The sequence below is a fragment of the Mustela nivalis genome (assembly GCF_964662115.1).
Source record: "Mustela nivalis genome assembly, chromosome: 17".
In the NCBI taxonomy this organism is placed as follows: Eukaryota; Metazoa; Chordata; class Mammalia; order Carnivora; family Mustelidae; genus Mustela; species Mustela nivalis.
Genome location: NC_139036.1, coordinates 37439314 through 37449522, shown reverse-complemented (window position 1 = coordinate 37449522; position 10209 = coordinate 37439314).

The following is a 10209-nucleotide window of genomic DNA, read 5'->3' as shown; positions in this document are numbered from 1 at the left end:
GCCCTTCTCGCCGCCGCCGCTGGGGGACTGGCACCTCTGGGTCCTAAAGGGATCGGATTTCCGGGGCCGGAGTCTGTGAGCCCTCCCCTTCCCCTCCTCCCGAATGGATCCCCTCCGCTGCCCGTCCCTCTCCGACGGCCTGACGCTTACCCCCACCCACCCCCACCCCCCCGGTCCTGGACTGTTCTCTTCAGCCCTTCCATCCCATCCTCTGACTGCGGCTCATCACAACCCACAAAAGCACAGCCCCACCAAATATTGGGGGAGGCAAGCCAGCCCCAGTGGTCTCAGTGTGGGCCCCTCTCCTACCCAAATGGGAAGGGAGATTAGTGGGGCGGGGCAAAGGATGGTTGCCTTCAAGGCCCTCGGAGTTCCCCAGTGTGGTTCAAGACTGGCAGCATCTAAATCGCTGGGCACTTGAAAATTTTTAAAATCCAGATTTCTGGGGCCTCCTCCAAACTTTGGAAAGCAGAAGCTCAGAGGTCGGCCCAGGAATCTGCATTTTAACAATTTCTCCCGGAGAACCTTTTGCAATCTTCTAAGGTGTGAAAGTTTAGCCCAGGTTTGCTGGCCTTGTGGTTGAAGAGGAAGAACAGAGAAAGGAAATGGTCCTCATCCCCCAGGTGGCAACCCAGAGCTGGCCTTTGCCCTTTGGCAATTTGAAAAGGGATGTCCTATCACCAGTCTACTTTGCGCCCAGGCTGCAGGGCTGGGGGTGCGGAACCCCTGTCCTCAAGCCCCTGCCCGTGCACCCTTGCCTCTTAAACAGGAAGATGGCGTTTGGGAGGAGGGTTCTGGAGACCTGGGGTCAAAGTTTCACCAGTGAGAGCTCTAGCTTGGGTCTCTGATCTAAAGGCTCCTGGCCACTGTGTGCAAGTGTGTGTTAGGGAGGCAGGGAGAAAGATGGTAGTGACTACCCATTTCCTGTCCTGGCAACCCAGAAAGCTGCTGTGATGCTCTCTCCAACCCCCATATGATACACAGAAAGGAGTCTGGGGCAGCCTCCGACCTGTCCCCAGCTGCCAGGGCCAGGAGTTAATGTCCACCCCCTAGACCGGGTCGGTCCAGATGCACTACTTCACGCCACAGATCCCAGGAAATGACGAACAGTGTGGACCCTAGGACCCAGAGAACAACTCAGGCACAAAGCCTCCCCCCCACTCCCAGCTGCTTCCTGCAACTCGGGCCTTCCTGCGGTCTCTGCCTCCTCCCCCGCCCTCTTCTCTTCCATCCTCTTCCTCTTCATCCCAATCTCCCACTCTCTCCCCAGCCTAGAAGGGCTGTTGTAGGGAATCCTCCCACCCCTCCACTGTAGGGGTGTCTGTGGGTTTTGCGGGATATAAGCCGGTTAGCACGTGCAAAAGAGTGTGGGGGATGGGGTGTGGGAAGCTGCCTGGGAATCCTGAATATTGGGATGGGGAGGGGCCTGGAACCACGGGATTGGATCCTGAGGCTAAGGGAGAGGGAAGATCTGGGCTCTGAGCAGAGACCGGAAATGAACCCAGACTTCAGGCTTTCCAGTGCCACCTGCCTCTTTGCCTAGCTTCCCAGAACCTTTCACCCTCCCCGATTTTATACTTTGGGATGGGACAGACTGAAGAAACCAGCCTCAACCTTCCCCTCCCTCCTAACCCTTTATAGAAGACCTTTCAGGAAAAAGCTTTGGGACTTGGGTTTCCAAGTTCAAAGTCTGAGGCTTGAAACCTGCTCATCCGCAGGCCCCCCAACCCCACTGTGGACGCTGGGGGAGACAGAAACCTCACTTAGTTGAGGGATGGGAGTTTGGGCTTTGTCCCCAGAAGTTCTTGTGTGGACTGGAGGAGAGTGCAGGCCCCTGGGTGTTCTGCCCAGAATCTCCCACACCCTTTAGTGAGTCATCTTAACTGGTCCCAGCCCAAGGGGTCTGGGCCCACGCTTCTGGCCAGGTGGGAAAGCCAGCTCCTAAGTGCAGGGGGAGGAGCTGAGAACCAGCAGTCAGGCCCAGTGACCCTGGGACCCCAAACACCTCCAGTAGCAGCTTGGGGTGAACTGGAATTTCTGGGATGCTTAGATCTCCCTTGTCCTGAGACTTCCAAGGGAGAAACCCTTTTAAGTGCTTTGGGATGCCGGAGGGTGGAGTCTGCCTGAGCTTGGATGGCTGAAGCTAATGAGCGGGATTATTATTTCATGGGCTCCTGGTTAGCTCAGTGACACCCCCAGCCAGAATTCCCAAAGAAGCTTTTATGGAGCAATAAGTGCTTTACTGGGGTCAGGCACCAAGCTGGCTGGCCTGCAAGAGACTAGGGTGGGGAATGGAGTATTATCTCTTCCATGCCCTCACTGCCTGCCTGGAGCAGAAATCCCACCTGTCAGGAGGGTGAGGAGAGCAGACTGGGGGGGGGGGGTCATCATCCAACTGGAAAGGTTTAAACCTAATTTTCATTCCTCCGGCTGTGATCCACACCTCTCCTGTTCAGCAACCTGCGCTGACTTAACCATCCTTTCTATTGTCCTTCATGGAGAAGGCCTTGATGGCCAAGTAGCCTGTTGGTCTTTAAATGGTGGTTCTTGGGGCACCTGGGTGGCTCAATCAGTTAAATGTCTGCCTTCGGCTCAGGTCATGATCCTAGGGTCCTGGGGTTGACTCCAGCATCCATCAGGCTCATTGCTCAGCCAGGAGCCTGCTTCTCCTTCTGCCTTCTCTGCCTGCCTCTTCCCCTGCTTGCTCCTGCTCTCTCTTTCTGAAAAATAAATACAATCTTAAGAAAGAAAAAAAAAAAGTTTTGAAAAAAATGGTGGTCCTTCCGCACCCAGCCTGGAAGAGAGGGCGAGGTTCCCAAAGCTGACCCAGGAGCTAGGCTGCCGGAGTTCAAGTCCTGGTTCTACCACTTGCTAGCTGTGTGACCTTGGAAAAGTCATTTGGTGTCTCTGCCCCTGAAAGGATAAACTGAGGAAAGTGGCTGGAACACAGAAGGTAGGGGGTGTGGGGAAGGAGATGCCTTTCCCAGTCCCTGCTAAAAATGCTGGAGGCTTCTACAGGGAGAGATAATCTGCCCTTGACTCTTCTCCTGATAGAGCCCCTCCCTATTTTCCCTTCTACCCCCGGATCTGATGAGGGCCCTCTGACACTGTTTCTCAAGGCTTGCCAGTTTTAAACACCAGGTGTAACGGGTGATGAAGGCAGGGAGATCTGTGATAAGTCCCAAGCTCTCAGTGCCCTGGGCTTGGCCTGGGCTGGGTGCCAGGCTGGCTTCTCTTCCCAGCCCTGGGGCCTTGAGACTTGGCCTCTGAACATTGTGTTTCTGTGGCCACAATCATCTGAGCAGAGGCTAGCCTGGACCCTTCCCTTCGACCGTTTTGTGGGGAGCCAGTGGTCCCTGCCCCAATCTCTCCCCTTCATCTGTCCTCCTCTGCCTGGGACTTGGGCAGATAAGAACATGCTGGAAAGGCATATGTGTTGTTACATGACTGCAAGAGGAAAACTTAAGTCCAGGATATAAGTGCTGGAGGGGCCTTCCATGGCCCTTAGTTGACCCGTTCCCAAGGGGAATGAGGAGGGCTGAGACATGCAGAGGGAAGTGACTTATCCAGTTTTAGAGGAAAGACCAGGCTGTGGTTCACAAGGTCTGAACTGAATCATAGCTTCACCCGGTTGCCAGGTGACCCGGGGTTGGTCATTTCCCCTCCCCAAGCCTAATTTCCTCAAAAAGCTCAATTTGAATGTTTGAGTGTTTCTCCTGAGCTCAGAGACCCTAGGTCTCGCCTGCTCTATGTGGGGCAGAGCAGAATAGGGGCTCCGGAGCCAGACTGTTTTTGTTCCCAACCTGCCACTCCCCAGTGAAGGGACTGCAACAAATTTCTTCATCTGTAAAACAGAGACAACAGAGTTGATGATTAAATGAGCTCTGTGAGGGCCTTATGCATTCAGAACAGCTCTTGGCACAAAGCAGGAGCTCAGTGAGTCTGCTGTTACTGATAGCAAGTGTATGGAAACACGCATGGAGGTGTGTGCCCATGTATGAGCAGGTGTGGCCCAAATGGGCGTCAGTGTTTGCCTCTCTGTGTGGGCCTTCACGAGACTTCCGGCTTCTTGGTTCCTTCTAAGGTCACGTCTATGGAAATCAGAGACAGATGCGTCTCCTGCCTGCAGCTCTTCCAGATTTTCTGGGGTCATTTCTGGAGAGACGGTGACCTCTCTTCTCTACTTGCCAAAGACTTTTCACTCCTGCCTCTTGGTGCCTCAACCCTCCCTTGCCTGTACAGGGACAGGGGTCCCTTGGGATCCACCCACAGAAGGAGGAGTCAGGGTGTGTGTGTGTGTGTGTGTGTGTTGGGATGTGGGGAAGGGGTGGGACACAGGAAAGATTTCTCCAACTCATCAGTTGCCTTTAAAGAAAGCCTATATTTAGCCAGGCTTACAGGGCCTGTAAATATGTATTTTGCAACCCAGACAGCCATAGCTGTGGTAGCTCCAGAGATATGCAGGGAGGTCAAAGAAAAAATTACCCGGAAAGATTGGGCAATATAGTTTGTCATCAGCAGATTCGAAGGACTCTTTCTACTGCCGGCTCCAACTGCTAATAATATACATTCCTGTGTTTTGATGGTGGTTTCTATTTTTCATCTGCTCTCTGGATCTTGAGCAGTGGGTGCCTGTGGAGGAGACTGGTTCTGAGTTACTTTCCTCCACGAGCCTTTGTCTCACCTGCTCTGGGGCCAGGCGAAGAGCGTCTTGCCCAGACCAGCCTTTTTCCCGACTGGCACTGCCAGGCTCAGTGCCGCATGGTACCTGAACAGCAGCAACCTCCAGAGGCCACAGCCCTCCCATCTCCTACACTCAACCCCTTGTACTTGAGGTGACCTTGAGGGGACAAATCCTGCCACTTCAGAGCAGCACTCTTTGAGACAACTCTTCTTTCTTTAAAAAAAAGCATGCATATACATACGATATATATCTGTTATATTCATTTTAGTTTGGAAAGTTTCTTCAAAAGTAAGAAAAGTTCAGAGAATCACATAACAAAGAGAATTTTAAAATACCAGGGCGCCTGGGTGGCTCAGTGGGTTAAGCGCTTGCCTTCAGCCCAGGTCATGTTCCTGGATTCTTGGGATCAAGTCCTGAGTCAGGCTCCCTGCTCTTTGGGGAGTCTGCTCATCCTACTTCCCTGCCCCTACTCATGCTTGCTCTCATGTTCTCTCAAATGAATAAATAAAATCTTAAAAAAAGAATTTATAAATGCTAGCATTGTGTCATTTTTGCTTCAGTTTCTTTCATAGGAAAGGGTATGAAAGTTGGTTCTTTCTCTTTGTCTTGGTCCCATTGTTTACTATACCTACTATCACAAATTTGGGATGCACCTTTTTAATTAATTAATTTATTTATTATTTGACAGAGAGAAAGATCACAAGTAGGCAGAGAGGCAGGAAGAGACAGAGGGTAAGCAGGCTCCCTACTGAGCAGAGAGCCTGATGCAGGGCTCGATCCCAGGACCCTGAGATCATGATCTGAGCCGAAGGCAGAGGCTTAACCCGCTGAGCCACCCAGGTGCCCCAGGATGCACTTTTATAGTCCATAATTTTTTATTATTATTATTTAAAGATTGTATTTCTTATTTATGAGAGAGAGAGCACTTGCGTGTGAGCAGGGGGAGGGGCAGAGGGACAAGCAGATTCCCCCCCTGAGTGGGGAGCCCCACAAAGTGAGGGCTTCTATCCCAGAACCCTGAGATCACGACCAGAGCTGAAATCAGACACTTAACTGACTGAGCCATCCGGGTGCCACCATTATTATTATTTTTTTTAACTGTAAAATACGTAAAATAACACAAAATTTGCTCTTTTAACCATTTTCGGTGTCCAGTAGCGCAAAGTACATTCCCATTGCTGTGCCACCATCACCACCATCCATCTCCAGAACTTTCTCATCTTCCCAACTGAAACTCCATGCCCGTTAAACACCGACTCTCCATGTCTTCCTCCCCCCCAGCCCCTGGCAACCTCCATCCTACTTCCTGCATCCATGAATATGACAACTCTTGGTACCTCATGCAAGGAGAATCACATAGCATTTGTTCCTTTGTGCCTGGCTTATTTCGCTTAGCATAATAACCTCAAGATTGATCCAAGTTCTAGCATCAGCATTCCCTTCCTTCATAAGTCTAGCCCATAATTTGATGTTTTCCCTATGCACTGAAATATTGCAAAACTAGCAGACAGTAATACTTTCTGTGTTATTAATATGTACAAAACAACCACCTTATTGCCTCGTTTTTTTTCCATTCAGTGTGTTTTTCCCAATAGAGTCACACAGGTGATACCTGTGACTTTGATTCCTTCACTTTAACTTGTATTTGGTATTTCATTGTGGAGCTAAGCCACCGTTCATTTATCGGTTCCTCCACTGAAGGGCACTGGGCGTGTTGCTGCGTTCTGCCGTCATAAATGGGACAGTGGTGAGCACCCTTATACAAGTGTGAAGCCACTGGAGAACAGACACCTCGGAGCAGGGAGACAGGCTTGTGGGCAGGCACACTTTCTACTTGGCTAGCTCTGTCTGACTACTCTCTCCAGTGACAGCTCCCCTTTATGCTCTTGCTACCAGCCTTGTACAGGGCATCCTGTCTGGCCACATCCTTGCCCACATCTGCTCTTGTGAGACTATCTATCTATCTATCTTGATTGATAGTGAACCATCTATCGATCTATCTATCTTTCTTCCTATCTTTTAAAAATTTTATTTATTTATTTGATAGAGCCAGCGAGAGAGGGAACACAAGCAGGGTGGTGGGAGAGGGAGAAGCAGACTCCCCGCTGAGCAGGGAGCTGGATGCGGGACTTGATTCCAGGACCTTGGGACCGTGACCCGAGCCCAAAGCAGACGCTTAACGACTGAGCTGAGCCACTCAGGTGCCCCTCTGGCTTGATACGAATTATAGAAGCCCCAACTAGATGTGGTTTAAGCAAAAAAGGAATTTTATGATCTCACATAACAAGAAGTCTTAGGCTTGGTTAAATTCAGAATCTCAGCTCTGACCATCAAGAACCAGGTTCTTCCCATCTTTCCACAAAATCCTCCTCATTGTGTTGGCTTGCATATTAGACCAGTCCCCTCAATTGTCCACAGTGGTGGCCTCCCCTCAGTTTTCTTGTGCAGAAAATGTCCAGAGGTAGAAGAAAGGGGACATTTTCTTCCCAGTGTATCTTTCCCAGAGGCCCCAGAGCAGATCTCCCTTCTAGTCTCCGGTCTCCATATGTGTCCATACTTAAACCAATCACTGAGCAGAGGAACTGAATTATTGTACTATATTTAGACCAATCGCCATTCACCCAATGCAGCTAACCCAGCCTCCCCAAAAGCCTAGACTCTGGATTCCTGAATCAGACCAAGGTTCCATTATCATGGAAGAAGGAAAGGGATGCTATTTAGGGTGGCATGCAAAAGGCCTGGGCTTTCCTTGATTTGTAGGAGTTCTTTATATATCTTGGATACTAACCTTTTAGTTGTTTAATTCTAATTTTTTTTTAGTACTGTTGCACACGCTACATTGTTTTCAGGTCCTTTTCTTCTGTTTCACATGCGCTGACATGGTCACCCAGGCTGTTGCTTGTCTTGTAGCTTTGTTTATAATTTCATACCAGAAAGCTTTTTTCTTTTCTTTTCCCTTTTTATGTAATATAGTAAAATCAATCAATCTTTGGTGACTTGCGTCTTGTCTGAGAACTCTTTTCCTATCCTGAGATCGCCTACATTTTCTTCTAAGTATTTTGAAGTTTTGTTTCTTTCACTTTTAGGTCTTTAATCCATCTGGAATTAATATTTATGGATGGTGTGAGGATTTTTCATTCGAAAAGCTGACTGTCACAACACTTTTTATTAGTCTGTTCCCTCTCACTGAGTTGCAATGCAACTGACATCATAAATCACATTTCCCACATAAGCTTGGATCTGGTTCTGGGCACTCTATTCTATTGATCTCTTTGTCTAGCCCGGCACCAATACACATTGTTTTAATTACTATCGCTTCCAAATAGGTCTTGGTATGTGTTAGGGGCTTATTCTTTCTTAAATAGTCTAGCCTTTTCTTGGTCCTTGGCTCTTCTGTATGAATTTTAAAACCGGCTTGCCTAACTCTGAAAAATCCTACTGGGATATTCATTGAACTCTCATTGAATCAGAAGATTAATATGGAGAGAATTGTCTTCCTGACATTAAGAATCTCATCCCTAAATTAAATACATCTCTCCACTTACTCCTTTTAAAGCCTATGGTTTTTATAGTTTTACACCTATCGTTTTTCTTCATAAGTATCTGTGAGTTTTTTTGGGGTTCTGTACAATTTTAATTTTAGTGTTAATGATTTATTTTTTAAAAAAGATTTTATTTATTTATTTAACAGAGAGAGAGATCACAAGTAGGCAGAAAGGCAGGCAGAGAGAGAGAGGAGGAAGCAGGCTCCCCGCTGAACAGAGAGCCCCATGTGGGGCTCGATACCAGAACCCTAGGACTCTGAGATCATGACCTGAGCTGAAGGCAGAGGCTTTAACCCACTGAGCCACCCAGGCGCCCCAGTGATTTATTTTTTAAAAGATATTACAGCTTCTATAAAATTACTGTTAGTGTATAGAAACACTGTTGGAGTTGGTATTTTATTTATATTTGGATATTAACTTTCATCCAACAACCTTGCTGATCTCTCTTAAGAACCCTAATAACATGCCTGTAGAACCTCTTAGATTTTCTATATAAATATTTATACCATCAGCAAAAAATGTCAAAGATTTTTTGTTTCTTTTATTTTCCTAATCCTTCCATCGCTGAGCGGTGGTGGCTTTTAAATCTGACTTCTCCCAGCTCTCGGTCTGTGCGGGTGGCCTGGCCCTGGGCAGCTACAGTTTTGCGCCTTCAGTTGTAAATAAATAAAAAACCCCTTACTCTCTCCAGAGCTTTACAATTTACAAAGCACTTTCGCTTTCACTATCTCATTGATCCTTATTACCCCCACTTTACAGAGCGGGAGTGTCTCTCCTCCTTGCTGGGCAGAACACTGTGCTGTGAGCTCTTTGACAGTCCCTCCCTTTCTCTGTTTCTCCCCTAAGCTACAAAGTTTGGCTAGGGATGGTGTCTGGTATTCTCAGACTCAGGATTGATGGCTCTGGGCGGTCACAAGGCTCAAGGAACCTCTTTGAGGGCTGAAGGCCAAAGATTAAAAAAAAAAAAAAAGGGGGGGGGGAGGAGGAATCTGGGTACATTTAGGTCCTCAGACTCGTGCCCCCAAAGGTCGCAAAGAGTGGAGAAATAGGGACATGTCCTTGGAAGTCGGAGGGTTGATACAAATGATGGGGATGGTGGGAAAAAGGGCAGTGTCCAGTCCCCCCCCTCCCCCCGCAGCTAGGCGGATCGCCTCACGGCTTGGGAAAACATCCTCTGGACCCGGAAGGGGAGGACGAAGTCAGGCTCGGGGCCGTGGGCTTCCTCCTGCGTCGCCCCCTCTAGCTGCAGTGCTCAGCAAACACTCCTGACGCGCAACCCCAACCCGGGGCGGAGCGCTCCCGCCCTCCAACCCGACTCCCGCCCTGTCCCCGCTCTGCCCCAGTATTGCGCAGGCGCAGGTCCAAGCTGCGGCCGCGAACGCGCCCTCTCGTGGCTAACTGACAGATCGCATCCTTTGTTGAGGCGCTGGGGGGCGGCGAAGAGGAGGGGGAGGAAGATGGGGGTGGAGTCTGGGAGGCAGATGCGACAATCAGATCACAATGATGAGAATCCCTTTCCTTTGTCCCTCATGACAACATATAATCCCCCGTTGTAGATGCAGATGAAGAAAATATGGTCTTCATAAATCAAGAGGTTCCTAAAGACAGAAGTGGAAGGAGAGAGCTGGGGAGATGAGGCATTCATTCAATCATTCATTCATTCAGAAGATTTTCACTGAGATGGGGAGAGCCAGAGACAAAGGACCAGAGGAATTAAATCGGGACACTGACAAGCGGAGATCCGGCAGAGAGCTGGGGAAACAGGTGTGGAGAGGCATAGACCTGACCCACCTGTCCTCCCAGACGGATGCTCTGACAGGTGAGGGCCACCTGAGGAGCTCAAGAAGGGACAGTCCAAGGACCAGGAGGGGACTCTTGTCACAAAAGACTGAAGCAATCAAATATGCCTAAAGCCATAAATTCATAATTAGGCTACTGTTTTTGAAAAGCTAACGGGCTGAGGTTTGAGGGATGCTGAAG